At 34.4% G+C, this 18,683-nt stretch overlaps 1 protein-coding gene across 2 annotated transcripts in view; it reads left to right on the top strand.

The window, feature by feature from the left end:
• KIFAP3 (kinesin associated protein 3) overlaps nt 1–18,683 on the top strand; it is a 114,981-nt gene that overhangs the window by 86,503 nt on the left and 9,795 nt on the right. The window lies entirely within an intron of this gene.

Here is an 18,683-nt window from a genome sequence, read left to right as displayed (position 1 = left end):
ATGTTTCCAGAGCTTATGTTCTTTCAAACATGATGCCTAATTTGAAGGAAATATAGCATACTCTAATAACTTCTAAGCCTTTTTTTTTAACCACAACCACATTAAGAAATGCCTTTCATATTGCAACCCAGTGCACACATAGGTATTTGTTTACATATATGTATTTACCTATATATATGTAAAACAAAACTTTCTTAAAATGGTAGTCTTACTACCTATAATGCACAATGGTATATTCTATTTTATTCTATTGTTTCATTTTTGAAATGCAGATTGCAACTGACTATATTGGTTTTACAACTCACTAATGGTCATGACCCAAAGTTTAAAAACATGGTCGAAAATTATAGTATTACATGAAATGCGATAACCTTCTATGTAGTTCAGTATTCTGTAGTGGGCTTTATAAATAATAGCACTTTAGAAATAGTTTTGTTAGTATACTGGATTGTCATGGGAAGGAACCTCTAGCCTTAGGAAATAAAAGTTAAACATGGTTACATACCAGGAAACATATGGCTTTTAATTACCTTTGATGTTTCTGTCTAAATCAGCTGTAATTATTTAAGTAGAGGCTGTTTAATCATTACAACTACTGTACTCCATCGTGCGAAAATTCACTGTACAAATGTTTTCTAAAACATAATTGAAAAAGGAAGAAATGATTTGGGTTTATAATCCTGATATTTATGTGGAAGATTTTTGTTGATGGCATTTACAAGATTAATTGTTCTGCTATTTATGTTTCACTATAACCAAAAAACATAATTTTTGTATCTCCTTCAGACTCTATGAATCTAAAGAAAGCAGACTGTTACTAATTATGCATTAGTTATTTGAGAAAGACTTGCTTTCATTTTTTATATGATTATGTGCTTTTTAAGAACCTGAACATTTTCATTGAAATTGAATATACAAAACAATGAACTTAGGAGCTCAATTCAGCAAAATCTCTCATTTCTGTTTTTCTAAAATAATAATTTTATAAAACAATAAAAATGTTTTGAGACACAGGTATACTTGATAACTAAGTTATGCACTGTGTCCAAAGATTTCAGGATTTTATTCCTTAGTTCTGTTAATAACTTCTTAGAAATGACTGGGGAAATTCTCTTACCTTTATAAATCTTCAGTTCTTTACAAGGGTAAAAATATTTAAGTATGTTCTTTCATATCATAAAAGACATATCACAGTAATGTTGGCTTAAAGGATTAGTTAATAAAGCTTACCATGGACTATTTTCAAATCAAAAGAGTGATATGTTTATTTATTATAATCATTTGATTTGAGAATTATTTGTCTTTTAAAAAGAACTTCCCCTGAGAAAGTTAAGTCTTTCATCTCTTGTCTTTTGTAATCTTTCAGGCCTTAAATCACATAACTATCGTTTTCTTTTTTATTTCCAGAAGAAATAACTTACAATGAATTTCCCCAGTTTTTCTGTAGGTAATAGATCAAATCAGAAGGAACTCGCAGTGGATCAGCAGAGAGATAGAGAGTCTCAGTGTAGCCCACACTCAGTCCTTCTTTCTGTGTTTCCTGCTCTGGAATCATTTACTCTTCCTTTCATTCAATCATTTTTGGTTGGTTAAGATTCTCTTTTAATAGGATTTCTATGCTCTTCTTTGATAGTCAGAAACCGTAGATCTTAACTCTGGCGTACTTTTTAATTCCACAAAGATTTAAGCATTTTAAATTGCTACATAATTATTCACATAGTTTGGCATGAAAATTTTGCTACATAATGTCCCAGATGTGAAATTTTAAACTAATGGCTATCTTTCAGCTTCTGATATCCAATAGGTAGATTTAAAGCCTACTAGATCAAGTAACATTGATTTAAAATACTACTTTTGAATTTTTTTGTTTTAACTGATTTTAAGCAAAATGGGAATATTTTTTGAGATGTAATGTGAAAAAAAGGTGTTGAACACTTATTCTTCTTCACTGGGGAGATAAGAGTAAGCAAACTTAATGGACAACATGGAGAGTTAGGCAGACTTAATGGACAACATAGAGGGTTAGGTATGAAAAAATATTATTTTGATTGAATTTTCAATATTGAAAATACTGATTTTTAAATACTTTTTAAGAAGAGGAAATTTATCTATTTGGAGGTTTTGTTTTGTTTTGTTTTTTAAACAGGGAAATTGTCCAGATGACTGACAAATTCTTTCCCTGTTCTTTATCACGTGTCTTTGATAAGTATGCACTGTCAAGTTATCTGGGAAAAAAAATAATAAAAAATGTATAAAATGTGAATTTTTATCATTAGCATTGTTTTTAACAATTTAAGAACATGGAACAATATGGCACTGCCGAGTGGCTTTAGCCAGTACTCATGGCTTTTCAGTCTTTGTGGTTTTTTTCAATATATCAGTTTCAGTAGGTTCAGATAAAGTAGATGAGCCCAAGTTCCCAGAAGGTAAAAAATAAATTTCTGATTTGTATGATAAGAGGTGTCTTTTTCGTTTGTTTGTTTTGTTTTGTTAATGTTCAAAGAAAAAGTTCTTCACTTTCTTCCTAAAATGGCAAAGTTTAGTAATAGGACAAATCTGTTAAAATGCGGAAACTAAGCCAGATTTAGAGAATTGTTTAAACAGTTCAAATTAGTATTTTTCTTAAAATCCAAGTCAGGGGGTCCTTCTTAATCTGAATGCCTGCACTTTTGTAATATAGCAAGGCAGTTTAATTGGAAACACTGAAAACTGTTAAAGTCATCTATTCTATTCTGCCCCGGAGACTGGATGTTTGATAAAATAGATACTGGCAGTTGGACAGCGAATCCTGGGTTTTAGACATGTGTCACTATCAGTTTGAACCTCTTGGCGCCAGAATTTCTCGACATTTAGAGGTAATGCAAAATACATTAGGGCTCCAAGGCATTAGCTATAGAGTTGCCAATCCCAGAGGGCCAGATGTAAATCTTCCCCTGCAAAAATCTGAACTGGTGTTAGAAAGTAAAGTGGAACTTGCTATTGAAGCTAATTAAAAATAATAGGAGTAAGACTAGCTTTTCTCCCCCCGTTTACCATGTATTCGTACCATATTTTTGGACCTTTTTTTTTTATTATAACTCTTACTTTTCAAGACTAACAAGAACCTCATGTTGAGTATTTTTAAACTGCTTCCAGCTTTTACAAATCAGTTTTTGTTGCAGTAAAAATGGTCCATTTTTCTTTTATAGGAATCCAATTTTCATAAACTGGAAAAAAAATTGCAGAGGCTGCTTAGGTTTCCTTGAGGCTTTGAAAAATGTTTTTCAGAGGGCCTGGAGTTCTTCTTTGTGGTTGGCACCGTGATGTCATTTACTGACCGTTTCACAAAGATGAACTAGGTGTGTGCATTATCTGAGCCGTCAGATTCCTACACTTTGATTTTCTGTGCGTGTTACAAGCCTGCCTCTTTTTCCTTTCTTAGAACTTGGGCATTAACTTTTGTGTGCATTCATATGTATTTATTATATATTACAAACCTGCGCCTTTCATTCTGTTCACTCTATTTTATTTTTTTCAAATATTAAATCACAATTGAAATGTCAATCACACTTTAAAATCATACTGAATAGACCTAACAAATTACCTATTTCCTTAATGTATAAGAGATAACCTTTTATCCAAATTTTTACATGCATAGTTTTTCCTAAGACAAGGACTCTACATGTTCACATTAGGCTTATTTCTGTAGCTATTAGGCGACCTTAATTATACTCAGCTATTTACTCAGTTTTTTCACTTGAGAAAAGCACCTCAAAATTATGTATTTTCTGTCTAAAAGGTATTATGTAGTGTTTACAGAACTACATATTATTTCTAGAGCTAAGTATTATGAGATTATTTCAAAACAGTCATTCAAAGGAGAAATCAAATTATCGTCTACCACCAATCCAGATTTGACCAATTCAGAAGTTTTTATATTGAGAGGAAAGAAAATAGGCCTATAAAATCCCTTCATTGGTAAATCCTTTATCAATTTTTAATTGATAATCCAAACTCCCCCAGTTTTTCTAATAGTCGAGGATTTAGTGACCTTCATTACCGGGGCAGCATTACAGACATTGTATGGAAGGATCAACAGAAAGTGAAAAGAACCTCTAAGAAACAGTTCCTTTGCTAGATGTTGAGACCGACCATTTGTAAGAAATATAAATGAATTGGTAAATATTTATGAAATCTTTTGAAGATAACCACTCACTAAAGCACTGCTTTATTTAGTGTATTACTAATTTTTTATCAAAAATGAACATAGCCTTTTTGTATTTATTAATGTCTTTTCCTGTTCCTTTTTCTCAGTGAGGAACATGCTTCATGAAACCTTTAAAAACACTCTTGACTTTGGTAATTTTGCCAGACACAGTGGTTACAGAGTAAAGCAGCCAGATTCCATTTTTTACCCATCAATGGCCAAAGATTTTGTAATGCTAATACCCACATATGGGAGCAGAGAGGTAGTCGGATACACCTCTTGTAGGGATTTAAATCGATCAAACCTTTGTGGAATGTATTCAGTAATAGAGAACAGGAGGGGCCTTACCTTGTTCACCTCCTTTTTAGTCTGTGTCTTCATTTCTAAGAATTTATTCTTATGAAGTAAGTCATCAAAGATAAAGCCTGCATAAATAAATTACTTAAATGAAATAAATTATTGTGTGTCAAAGAATATAGATACACTGAGTATAATGAAGTATACTTATCTAATTGTGGAATAAACGTTATTTTCAGCACCTACTTTTATGCCACATGATTTTGTCCACATACTAGATTATATTGCAGTGGTGTTCTGATTTCAGTGAATGTGAAAGTCAAGAAAGTAGAAATAGGTAAAAATAGATACGTGTAGCAATAGATATTCACTTAACAAAATTCTTCAGTTTTAAAGAACTGACAGAGACTTCATAATTTGCTTCTTCCTTATTGAAAATTATTTTTTGATAAAAATCTTACTCACCTGTGATGTTTTTGATAACACTGAGTACACCACTGCCCACATTTGTAATTCTAGTAATGAATGTCAGCAGTATGTTCAGAATGTTTAGTTATTCCATGTATGTTCATTTGCATGTGTTAAAACATTATGACAACAGATTTGTTGATTTAATATTAATATGTAAATATATTTTTATTTTAAGACAAGCTTATTAAACAATGTATACTATTAAAAAATAAAAAAGCTTCCTGAATACTTTGTATATGCAAGGCACTGTTATACCTTTTATTTACTCATTGTTCTTGACATTCACATTTGCATAGATCTCTAATACTTGTTCTTACCTGTACCTAGTTTAGGATATTTGCAAGAGTTGCTTCTCAGTTTAAATGGAATTTTGTTACATCACGATTAAAACATAAAGTAGAACCTCTTTATAGGAACAATAGGGTTGAGGAACAAGGCAGTATCCTGTTTACTTTTATAAGTTGCTCTGTTTCAGAGTGTATTATTTAATCTGAAAATATCCAGACCTGTGCAAATTTTTATTATATTTGGTTATCCAAATGACCTTGTGTTTAATGTGTGTAAAACTTGTATTTCAAGTTCAATGAGAAGTGATCTACCTAGGTATAGCCAATAGAAATAATTTTAAGTTCCTCCCACCTTCATCAGTATTAACCAATCAGAAATGCAGGGTAAATTTTCTTGAAATGAGTAAGACCATTCATAAGAAATAATACTATATGACAGGTAAAATTATATCTAAAGTAAGAAGTGGTCATTCTACTCTTAAACTTGTGGGATGGTGAAAACATGAGAACAAGAAAGACAATAGCTATGTAACACAGTTCTGATGAGAAAATTAAACCAATGCAAATAAGTGGTTTTTACATTATAAGACTCTTGCTGTAACACAATCTTTACATTAAGTTGCATTTTTCTTTCTAAATATTCCCATAGCAATTTTACAGTTTGTTTTTTTTCCAGAAGATGGAATGTCTTAGGAACCGTCTAAAAGTTTCAAAGAATGAAAATGTTTATAAAGCTTTTTCTTTTTCTCTAAGTATTTTCTCAGTCTTGGATTAACTAGCATGTATATCGTCAAGTATCTGATTTAACATCAAGTGTGTGAGGTATATAAGGCAGAGAATAGTACTGTCTGTATTTTAACAAAGGTAGAAATTAAGGTTCAAATATTTTCAAGGGACTAGCCCCAAACCACATAGCTAATAAACGGGGAAGTCTTTAAGCTTGGTGAGAGCCAGCACTCTTACACCTTTGCTGCCTCCAACTAGCCCGTTATATGAGCCCAAGACTGAACTGTGTTTTAGAGTAAATGTTATTACAATTCAGAGTAAGATACGTAGGTTTCGTAGTAGGATACAACATACTGATTACCTGTTTTGCTGTAACATATTTGACATGGTTAACTGCAAAATGGTGCTTCAGATTTCTTGTAGGCAAATTGCTACTAATGTATTAACTAATATATTAACTAATTAGTTAGCTACCATTAAATTCTCTTAAGTACTTAGTTCATTAAAATCTCTACAGATTAACCTAGAATAAAAAATGAGGATGAAATGAGTGAGATAATCTCAGTCTAGAAGGGTTAATGTCTCATGCAAATAATTTATTTAGCTAATTAACCAATGTCAGTGTTTATATACCTGACACTATTGTTTTTTGCCTATAAATGAATCCTTATACATTAGTCTTGTCTTACTTGTTAGACCTTTTATAGAGACAACTTCTTTCTAACCTTGAAAAGGCAAGGAAATACGGTTCCACTGCTAAGACATTAATGATTTGCATTTCCCAAGGAGAATTGAATTAGGTTTTATTAGTAAATTGGGCCTATAACTTTTGAGGCCAAATTTTATTAGATTATCACACATCAGCATTAGCAAATTGTAAGCTTTACTGAAATACAGAAATACAAGCCAAAAATCAAGGCTTAGACATCTGGAAACTTGGGAAGATGTTTTATCCTAGAGAAATTATACTACTGACTCGGAAAATTATTTTAAGTGATTTACTTTCCTTTGGAAATTTAGAAGTAAGAGAAGTTGGAGACAGAGCTGCCTTCATCAAGTTCGTGCTAATTTTCAGTCAGGTGATCTGAGCAGAGTTTTTGGAGGCATGTAAGTTGTACATGAAGTCCAAAGGTGCTCCCAAAGAAACCAAATTTATTGTCACTTTATTAGGATTTGCATTCAGGAGAAGAAATTCAGCATAAATGAGTCTATAAATAAGAAAAAGTAATCTGAATATGACTAGGTCCTATAAAAATGTTAACACATCAATTACGGTGTAGGTGTAGCTTTGTACTAGAAGAAATGACATGCAAGTTAATCCAGTCATGACTGAGAAGTTAATTATATCACCACCATTAAGAGTAATTATCTAGTGTTAAAGTTCATACATTTTTATGTGTATTAATTGCACTTTTGTTGGCTTGTAGAGAGATATAAAAATTCGTTGTAAACTTAAATGGAAAGAAAATAGAAAGTCCTTCAGCAAAGATGACTGCTCTTATAATACCCTTGATCTATGAAATGCTCATTTTCAAAAGAGTTGTGAGATTTTGTTTGTTTGTTTGTTTTTTAAGGAAACAGTATGTAAATTACCATTATAAAGCCTTGCTTATTCATATTCTAGTGAGAATAACAAAATTGTAAGCAATTTGGTTGATAAGAACCACCACCTCATCCAAAAAATAAAAGAGAGAAGAAAATAGAGCATGTCATCTTTTCTTGAAGTCTGGATCCAATGATACAAAGCTTACTCCTAAACTCAAGGACGTTTTCTAATTTAAGGTTGATTTATTCTAGTCCATCTGTGTTTTGATTGGTTTAACAATGTGATTTAAGTATTTATGAGTAATTGTTTAAACTTCCTTATATTAGAAATGTTAAACCAAATATTTTTTCTTAAATATTATTTGAAAAAAACAGATGAAGCCTAGAGCCTATAGGTTTTTAAATGCAATATTAATTAATTCCCATATTCTCCATAGTCCTTCCAGATGTGGTATTACAAATAGCTCACCCTCAGATACGAGCCATATGGGCTCTGTAAACTGATTTGCACTTATTTTCAATAGGAATTGTACAGATTACACATGAATTATTAAAGTAAATGTATATTGCCAAATATACAAGAGCAAAATATTAAACTGTAGTAAATGAGAAAGGAATGTGCAAATGAAGACCTGCCTGCTTTAATAAGTTTAGTACTTACCTTCTCAGTTTCAACCAAAAGAAAAGAGTTTCATTTTTTTCTTTTTGTTATTGTGTTAACAATGAAAAAAAAAGAGGTCTATAAAACTGCTTACAGAAGTATCTAAGACAAAAACAAGGAAATATAATGTTCTAAACTCAGCCGGTCCAAACCACTTGAGCTGCTATGACAGCTCATAAAACAGAGTAGTTTTTAACTGGGCTCTGTTTTACATTGCCAAAGTGAATTTTCCTTGCAGGAAGTAGCCAGAGGGTTTATTTAGTTTCCAGTGCAAGGCTTTGATCTTTCTGTACTGTCACATCTCGGGTTACATAGCTCTTTTTCACTGCAGTAAATCTGCAACAGTTAATGAGAATAAAATTTCCTCCTCCTTACTGATCGCATGCTGTTAAATGCCAAACCACAGCCAACTGCATATTTGTAGAATTGCAACTACAATGTATGAAAACAGTACAATCAGTTTAATCTTGTTGTCTTTGTAATTCATTTTATTGGGCTTTCTTTCTTTTTAAGTGACCTACTTTATCAAGTAAGCGTTTGCAAGGCCAAACCTGAGAGAAACTTGTAGAATGTTAACAAACCAAGAGGAGGAAGGTGTGCATGTTTTGGGAGGTGGGGTGAGGGGTCGCTGCTTGCGTGTTACAACCATTAAGATTCAAATTGGGTCTGCTTTAATGCTTTTGAAATAACCAAGTCTTTTTCTCCGCAAATAAAATCAGCGAGTTTGTTATTTCTTTGGTTATGTTGCATGTTCAGTTTCAACATAAATTTGCACTTAGTGTTTAGTTAATAAATCAGAACGTTATCTTACACCTTTGATTAATGAGAAGATTCCATAGTATTTAATGGAATGTAAAGGATTTCAAAAACTTGATTTCTACATTGGGAGAGCTATTCTTAAAGTAAAAATAACATTGTTGTAAGCATCCACTGAGGCCTCTTATCAAATGGGCCTTTATACATAATTGGAAATATTATAAGTATCTGTTGAATAAATCAGTGGCAATTTAAAATCACAGTTAAGCAAGCCATATTGTACACATTATTAAACATATGCTTCTTCATGCTGAAGTACAATAAGATCTCATATTTTTTATTTTTGCTACAATGAAGCCTTGATTGAGGCTGTCTTTGATTCAGTTAATATATGTTGTTAAATTTATTTTTCACTTATACCTTTTATCTTTTTTACTGTCTTATTTTGTGTTTGGCAACTAGAACCTCGCTTGTCTCTGTCAAGAAATGCACTCTTAGAAGGCCATTCTAGACGATAGCCATTGATAAATATATTTTATTAATATTATATTTATGTAGATCATAATGACATATAAATATGAAGTATTATAAAATAAAATATATAAAAGAAAGAAATCAGCTTCTAGTTTCTCACCATTAAAGTTGCATTTACTGTTATAGCCATCTGATTCCACAGAAGAAATAATTTGTATTCTCATAAAAATCAAAATGTTGGGTGTAAATCAGTAGTGTGTCATACCCATTCATTGATTTAGGTAACCATAATAAAAACAACTGAAAATGTATTGAAACTCAAAATAGTATTTCTAAATTGGGGCAGTAAAGTCAGATCTCCTGATAAAACAGAGGACCCACCTCTGGAAGGTACCAGTTAGCTACCCCAATAACAAAGGAGAATAAGAAATTTTAAATTTTAAAAGAGAGAGATGCGGTACTACCCTAGGCCTTTTCAGAAGGTAGGTATTAGATGTAACATAGAAATATTAAACTTCAAAACTGTAGCTTATACTTTTAGAATTATTGTGTTTTCACATACGCATATGTGTGTGTACTTAAACTGTAGTATCGTAGTCTGCATGTGGAAAAAAAATGATGGAGCCTAGCTGGGGGTGGGGGCTGTCCTGCAGTTTGCTTCTGTGTTTCTCTGCAACTTTAAATCTGCATCAGACCATTAGTCCATCATCCCTCCAAAATTATGGATTTGAAGGTTCACAGAAAGTTTCTCTACATCGTAAACAATAATTTTTAAAAAGTTTTTGTTCTTTAAAAAAAATAAGACAAAAAAATCTTAAGTGAAATTGCTCAGAAAGGTTTGTTTCCAGAGCAGTCCAGTTTTAAATAAAATTGCTGGAGAGAATTAGAAACAATTCAGGCTTTGAAGCCATGCACACTTTATTCTAATTCTATTACTTGCAACGTTATTCTCTAAAATGGCTTCCCATGGGTCTATAATCTGAGATATGTTGATTAATAAGGATGGCATTTGTTGAAATGTATTTACTGAACGCTGTTTATCACATTCCTATCTAATTTAATCTTCACCACAGCTCCAGAAAGGAGCCATTCTTCTTCTTTTTTTGATTTTCTATTGGGGAATATTGGGAAACTGTGTTTTTCCAGGGCCCCATTATTCTTAAGACTGAAGCTTATCGAGTTAAGCTACTTGCCCAAGGTTATCTTTTCACCACCCAACCTCTACTCTTATTTTTACCCACCTTTCTTCCTTCCATTCTGTTACAAAGAAGGAAGTGTCCTTTTCTCAAAGTCCAGTCAGTCCATTTGTCCCTGATCCCCCATCCCTTCTCTGGATCCTTTCTGTCCGCGCAGAAACATAACCTGGAATCTACGAAGTTAAGCTCTCTGTGGCCCCCAGCACAGGCCAGCACTGCCGTGTTTCCCTTCCCTTCAGACAGTTCTCAAAGGATCCCAGTTGACTCTTCAGCGTCACCAGTCTTGTCAAAGTCCCCGGCGATCCCCAGATTGCTGAATCCAGTGAACCTTTCTCAGCTTCACTCGCAGCAGTTTTTGACGCGATGTCCAGGCCCTGCTTTTGTGAAACTTCCTTTGTTTAGCTCTCAAGATACCGCATTGTTCTGACGTTCCGACTAAGCCCCTTTCCATTCCTCTCCAGTGTTCTCTGCTGGATCTTCTTCCTCCCTTTCGCCCTTAAATGCTCGTTCCTTCAGGGCTTTGGCCCTGTTCTGTACCCATATTGCTTTTTGTTTTTTGGGGCACGTGGGGGCCTCCTCTGTGACTATACCCACCACCTAGAGGATGCTATTCAGCTCCCATCACTCTAAGAGTGTCCGCGAGCGTATGTTTTATCTGAAACCTCTCATCTTCACCATCAGCACATTCCTCTCACTACTTAGCATATCCAACTGAATAGTTAATAAAATCATCAAACCTAACTTTTGGTTTCCCACGTGGAAACAGGTTTCTCCCCTCAGCTTCCATCCCTGTAAACCTTCCCTCACCATGCAGCAGTTCACACCATCAGCTTTGGAGGCTGCTTGGTTCCTCCCCTTTCCTCACCGTTACCACTCTCCCCAGTGCAAAGCATCTGCAAGTCCTGTTGTTTTCATTTCTAGACTATGTCTCAAATTTGGCTGTTTCTGTCCATTTCCACTCTTAATACCCTCGTCCAAGCCACTCTTGTCTGTCACCTGAACCATGCAATAGCCTCCTAGTTAGTTTTCTTGCCTCTAACGCGTACCTTCCCTTGCAGGCTATTTGTTTTCACCATCATGATCTTTTGAAAGTATAAATCGGGTCATGGCTCCCACCTGCCTCCAGTGGCTTCCCATGCTGCTGCGATAAAATACGAATTCCTTCCCATGGTTTGTACAGTGCCCAGCATCTGGCACTTACCTACACCCCCAGCCTCATCTCCTGCAAGTGTCCCGATTGCTTACTAATTCTACCCACTTTGGGCTCCTTTCCGTTCCTCACATGAACCCGGTTCTTCCTCACATCAGCACCTTTGCATTTAAGTTGAATATTCTTCTGACTTCTGGAGTAACTGCTTTGTTCTTATCTTTCAAGTCTCAGCTCAAATATTACTTCCTCAGAGCGCCTTTTCCTGCCATATCAAAGAAGCTGCTTCTCCTCCACCCTCTAATCACTGTCTGTTTTAGCACCCTAATCATTTACTCTTTGGGTCACTTGTCTAGCTCCCTCTTTCCAAAAGAATACAGTCTCCAGAAGAGCCAGCACTGTGACCGTCCTATGCAAAGTGGTACCCACAGTGCCCGACACACGAGGTTCTCAGCTGATGTGCGCTGAATGAATGAGTTGTCAGGGTCAGAGCCCGTGTCCAGGCACAGACATGACCTCCTTCATTTCCCCATGCTGTGTTTTACTTTCAATGTTAGCTTTTGTTTACAATGTCTCAGTGTAATATTTAATCTTTACTGTTTCAGCATCACCCTTTCCAGTATACAATATGTAGTATGTATTACATACATAAGATATATGTGTGTATTGTATATATATTATATATATAGTAGATGCTTGTATTATAAAATTGTCGGTAGGAACATGTGCTATATGGGAAAATTTTTAATAACCTATATAAAATTAAAAAACTGTCTTTTAAATTGCAGTATTTATACAGATGAAGATGCTTGCCTACTTAGTTAAGATCAAGTTAAGAAATTCTTAGTACACATGTATTATTCTACCACATACCTAATTGGATATACTGAGATGTACTCAGCTATACTGAATCTAAGCATTCTCTATCATAAAACGTTTTTATTTATTGGGAAAAGAAACTTTTAATATCCCAGTATTAACAAGTTTTTTTTATTAGTTTTCATTATCAAGTAGCCTCCATTCTGTAGAAACCTATTCTACACCATACTGAAAAGGAATGAAGGGGTTTTTTAATCTCATTTCTTTCCTATGACTGGGTCTTAACTAATGGCCTGTTAGTAACCAGTAAATCACAAGTATAGCATATATGCTATTGGATGTTTATACTTCCAAAAGATACTTTTAATTTCTAAAGTTTCTGTGATGACATCTTGATATTATAGAGCATAAAATAAAGATATAATCAAAGTAAGGATGTGCATACAATGTTTCCTTTTAACACTTAAAATTTCCTTTATTCAGTAACCCTTTTAATTGACAAACAGTTGGATGGACGGTAGGGACATAGAGTTTAGTAAGAAACAATCCTTTTTCCCCTTGAGAAGTTTACAGTTCAGGGTTAAAATATAGTTTTTTGAGATGACTTAGTGTCTTATTAGTCTTTATTTCAACTTTCTTTTTTAAAAAAAATATTTAAGGGTAATAGTATTATGCTTAGAAAAGGAATTAAGAAATTAATACTAAATCCAGTGTCAGTCTTGGGACATCCGTGGTCTGCATGTTCCTGCCTACTTTTATGTGACTCCCACACCGTGGTTAAATGAGAGAGAGAGAGAGAGAGAGAGAGAGAGAGAGAGAGAATTCCAATGAAACACACATCTTAAACATTTCTGAATTGTCCTGAAGCTTAAGAGGACACAGAATTAATCATCCATGGACAATAAGATCTTAAATAATACTTTTTTTTAAAAGAGTATGCTATGTGGAGTGTTATCATTCATTAACTGACTTCCATTACATAAGATTATACCTTTAGTATTTTAGTACAGAAAAGAAATCAGATAATCTGACAATATTATATGTGTTATGTCTCAAAGATGGAAAAAAGATAAAATTTTAAAAAATTAAGATACTGTGATGAATTTTCTTAGATTAAAAAGGGAAATAGATTTATAGATTCAGTTTTTTGTTGTTGGTTTTTTGTTTGTTTGTTTGTTTTTTGTTTTTTATTTTGCATTTTATGCCAAGTAGTGCAGTATTTGAGAAAGAATCACGTTATTATTGAAATGTAACCTCCTGAGGATATAGGCTGTTTAATAAAACATTGCACTTTGATGGTTTGGTAGTTCACTAGAATTTAGTTACTTCATTATAACAATAAGCTCTTTGGAAGGGTTAGTAGCACCCTGTTGTGGCTTTGTGATGGAGATAATGCTTCCCTTCACACACAGCTGTGTCCTACCAAACATAACATAAGCAATTGTGAGATTTGAGGAAAGCTCTTGTATGAATGAGTTTATTGTAAATGTTGATTTCAATGCCTCCCATCTCGTGAAAGGTTTACTAAGTAGAAACCTTTCATTTAATGAGGGAAGGAAAAGAGAGAGAGAGAGACAGAGAGAGAGAGAGAGACAGAGAGACAGAGAGAGAGAGACAGAGAGAGAGAGAGATTCCCAAGGGAACAAGTGACAAAATATTTTCGTCTTTGAACTTAAAAACACTGACATCATAGCTATTGATGAATTCTCAAAACTTCTTCTTTTTCCTTTTTTTAAATTAAATGTATTGGGGTGACAATGGTTAGTAAAATTACATAGTTTTCAACTGTACAATTCTATAATACATCATCTATATATCACATTGTTCACCACCTAGAGTCAGTTCTTCTTCCATCACCATATATTAACAAAGGATTTGTTAAAATGGATCAGGTTTTCTCATTTAAAAAAGGCAGTAAACCCCCATTGATAGTTATTTGGAAATGGAGGAGATGTCTGAGTTAAGGGGATGAATTCTGGACGATCATTGTATAGATTTGACCTGTAGGAATGTTAGGCCAACTTGCAGCCTTTCAGTAGCAGCCCAGATCACTGTGGTAATCTCACGAGTACTTAGTGCCCCATCAATTAATTAGAACTCACACCTATTTCAAAGAGATAAGTATGGCTCTCTGTAATAGAATCTAATTTCAAATGATATTTATTTTTATATTTGAGAGTGTTAAGTAATTTTCTAAAATATATTTCTATTGAAGTTATTTCTTGGTGAATATGAAATCTTTGTATGTCTATGTTGGTTTTTTGAAAAAAGCTACATATTTCTGTGGTCTCATATCAGACTCATGAGGCACGATCAACAAATGCTTTTTTGTGCCCTGTGATTAAGGTAAAGATTAAAAGTTAAAGTTATTTGAATAGACTTATAAACAAGAGCATAATTAACAATTTCCTGAATATCTCCTCTTTTGTGGATATAAGACAGCGTTATATCTCATTTAACGTAACATACGTAGTATACGCACTCGTATATCTTTAAGCTTTTTTTTGTTTCTTTAGCTTTACCTAAAGTTGATACAGCCCACTTTTTCAGAAATTCTTTCCATTTCAGATTTTTCCAGCCAAAAACAAAGCACGTTCATATTGGCCTGTCAGAAATTGAAAGGCAACGTAATCTTAAAAAGGAATCCTAATTTTTGTGGACAGTATCAGTACCCCTCAAATGTGAAAGGATGGGAGGGGGCTTCTCTGGCCATAGTTAGGCATGTAAGCTTTTAAAATTGCAACATTACCTTAAAAATTACATCTTTTGAAGTTGATACAGGAAACCCCATAAAGCTGTATTTACTGGGGTATACAAAGTTTGCTTAGATACCTTTTGAAGTGTGGTAAATACACAGGAATTTTTTAAAAGTCTCAAAAAACATTTTTTAAAAAGGTGTCTGGGTTTTAAGGACTTTATAAATATTGGACTATCATAATTTAACTCATTCTTTGCATACACTAAGGGCAAAAGAGAAACTATTAAAGTTTCTTACAGTTGCAATTTGCCTTTCCCCCCAAAGTCTGGCGGAGGGTGGTACTGTTTGCTATCAGTAAGTGGGCACCTTAGTCATTTAAAATAGATCAGTTTGTAACCTTTCCTTGTCCTGCATCCTTGAAATAACTAAGGTAGATATACAGTTGAACAACGTGCGGGTTAGGGGCGCCCATCTCCTGGGCATTGGAAAATCCGCCCATAACTAGAGCTGGCCTCCGTGTTCCCAGATTCCCAACCGAGGATCTGATCCTTGAGCAACACGGTTTGAACTGTACCAGCTATTGAAAAACCGCGTGGACGTGGATCGGCGCTGTTCAAGGGTCAAGGTACCTTTGAGCTAGTTCGCAATGCTGCCTAAAACCCTATCCTGCGTGTGATCTCAGAAACGTATGGTGCATTCCCTTCTCCCTGGAGAATTGTCCTCAGAGCTTCCCAGCTTTCCTTATAAGTCCCGGACTGTCAGGTTGGCACAACCCCAAGACAAGGAACATGACAGAGTGAAACTACTCCACCTTAATTACACCTTCGTGACCTGGGCCTGAGCTAGTAAGCCTGAGTACAGGAACGTGTACAACGTGGGCAGTGACAATTCGTGTGAAATAATAGAAACCTTACCCTTGATTTACTACTTTCAAAATAAACTCACTGAATGTAAAATAAGATGAAAAAGGTAGTAAAGACACTTTCCCAGTAGTTCTCATCGCTAAAGGTATCGTGTCATTTGCATCAGCCGTGGCTTAGAATCTGAAGGGTTTTGACTGAATAACCCATTTATACAAGCAGTCCAGTCTCACTGTGGTAAAAGGATGGTATGATTGGCCATGGCATTATTTTAATGCAACAATACTTGGGTGTCCGTGAGTAGGCATAACTCTCTGTGAATTAAGTAAAGCCCTGTCCAGGCAAACAGAAAGCATGTGTAAGAAGCATGCCAAGTATGAGAGAGGATCTCTTCACTGTCTAGTTTAGGTGGCAAGAGCCAGAATTTCCTAAGTATTTTTAGGGAAGGCTCTTATCATTTCATATGTCATGACTATAATAACACCAAATACATACTCTAAAGATAGAGTCTGTGTTCTGTTGTTGTGAGAGACTTGGAAATATAATCTCAAGGCAGAGAGATGCAAAGGAATAGACATTATTCTTAGTTTACAAAAAAAAAAAAATCATGACAAAGAAAGTTACAGATAATGACTGAAACAAGTTATATCAGTAGAGACAGAAATCGTATTATATTCTGGTTTTGAGGTCATTGCACCCCACTAACATTAAGAAAACTCAGGAGTTGTTCATATGTTCATACTTAAGTCAGTTTTGCTGAATTTAATAAACATAACTGCTAGTCCTTTAATTAAGGGAGGAAAATGCCCATGTACATCGGTGGTAAAGAACAGAAGTATGATGTTTCCTTATGTTGCTTTGAAAATAATAGCTTTAAAATATGGTAATAAGGTACAAGTTAGAAATATGTCTGCTAGGACCATGTACTTCTACATGTCAGTCTACACCGCATCTGTTTGGTGTGAACTCAGTGTGGGCCCAAAGGGTGCGTAGCCCCACCCTGGGAAGGATGATACGGACATAACTCGCTTTATCATCAGGGGACCGCAGTCTGGTTGATCAGCATGACTTGCGTCAGTCCGTATCTTGACAATGTAAAGTTAGCCCTAGACCTAAGTGGAAAACGAATTTACCTTATTTCAGTTTGTTTGTTTGCTTTTACAGATCCATAATATAACAAATGGATTCTCAAGGACCAAGAGAGTTTGTAAAATTTAAGAGGAGATATTTACTTTCGTACCAATTCTTCCAGTGCTAAATGCACTGTTGGTATATTATACACTATACTGAGTTCCTAAATACTTCAAAGGACACTCGATAGCTATGACATATTTACCTGACCTGTATTGATTGCTGAAATACTGATTTAGTGGCTGAAAGTATTTGTATAACACTGCCCAACATAGAGGTTTTAAAATATTTTAATAACGAAAGGAAACGGCTTTTCATTGTATATTTGATAGTATTATAAACTTAGAATCAAATTTTCAAACTTTCATGCTCAGCTATTTAAAATCATGCACTTTTAATTTGCTTAAATACAGTTTCTATGATCCATACTTGTACCCGCATTTTTAGAAAAATACGACTTCGTTTGATTTAGCTAGAAAAAAATAGTCTTATCAGCCACCACTTGACTTTTATCAGCCAAAGGTAATTTGTAGGTTATTTAGCCTGAAAATTATTGAGACAAGTAAATGAATAAGTAGACATGACATGAATGGGAAGCTTTGTATTAAGCTTCGTGCATTTGATAAGACTTGAGATTTTATTTTTTTACAGCAAACATTTATCCACCTCTTATGTAAAGTAGTAAAAGTGAAAAGTTTCAAAACTATGTCAAAATATTCCCAAACTGTATTATTTATTTAAGGACTTTGGAGACAAGGTTTTACCAGAAGCTTAACATGAATTTTCCATTTACGAGAGACGGATGTGTCAGTAGGGGCAGCGTGCATGTTAGATAGCCATATCACCTCGTTGATTACATCTGTGTCAGATTTCTGTCGGCTTTATAAAGAAAGATGGGGAGTTGATATAGCCCATTTTGTGTAGTACTTGTGATAATTTTAGATTCTGTTGCATCTCTTGAACTTGTTCCTTTTGATAGTGCACTATCACTTTAAGATTCTGGTTACAGTAACTGAAGGTCGTTATTCATATTTTAACAGGACTAAAAAGTCTCCAGTACTAGCATTAACTTTTGAATTACGCTTGAGGTCTCAGACTTTACAGCATGTTTAGTTTCTTTTCATTTCTTATTAGTATTTTTCAGTACTTAATAGTCTCCTGCTCCCACCTCCAACAAGGACTCTCATCTCTGTTCAGCATCAGAGACATTTGCCTCTGTGGCATGTGCTTTCTAGTTCCCTGAGCAGCATAAGCAAATTGGAGAGTTCAGCTGTCATTCTGGGAAGGTCATAGATCACACTAGCAGCCTGAGTAATCCAAGAGGTTTTAAGTATCATAGCATTTAGTTTAAAGTGAAATTTGCTCTGACAGGGCTGGCAGACCAATAGGAAAAAGAAATATTTGTGCTTCGCGAAGTGCATATGTAGGG

Source organism: Rhinolophus sinicus, linkage group LG17, assembly GCF_036562045.2.
Source record: "Rhinolophus sinicus isolate RSC01 linkage group LG17, ASM3656204v1, whole genome shotgun sequence".
In the NCBI taxonomy this organism is placed as follows: Eukaryota; Metazoa; Chordata; class Mammalia; order Chiroptera; family Rhinolophidae; genus Rhinolophus; species Rhinolophus sinicus.
Note: the sequence above shows the minus strand (reverse complement) of the source record. Positions and strands in the feature narration are given on the sequence as shown.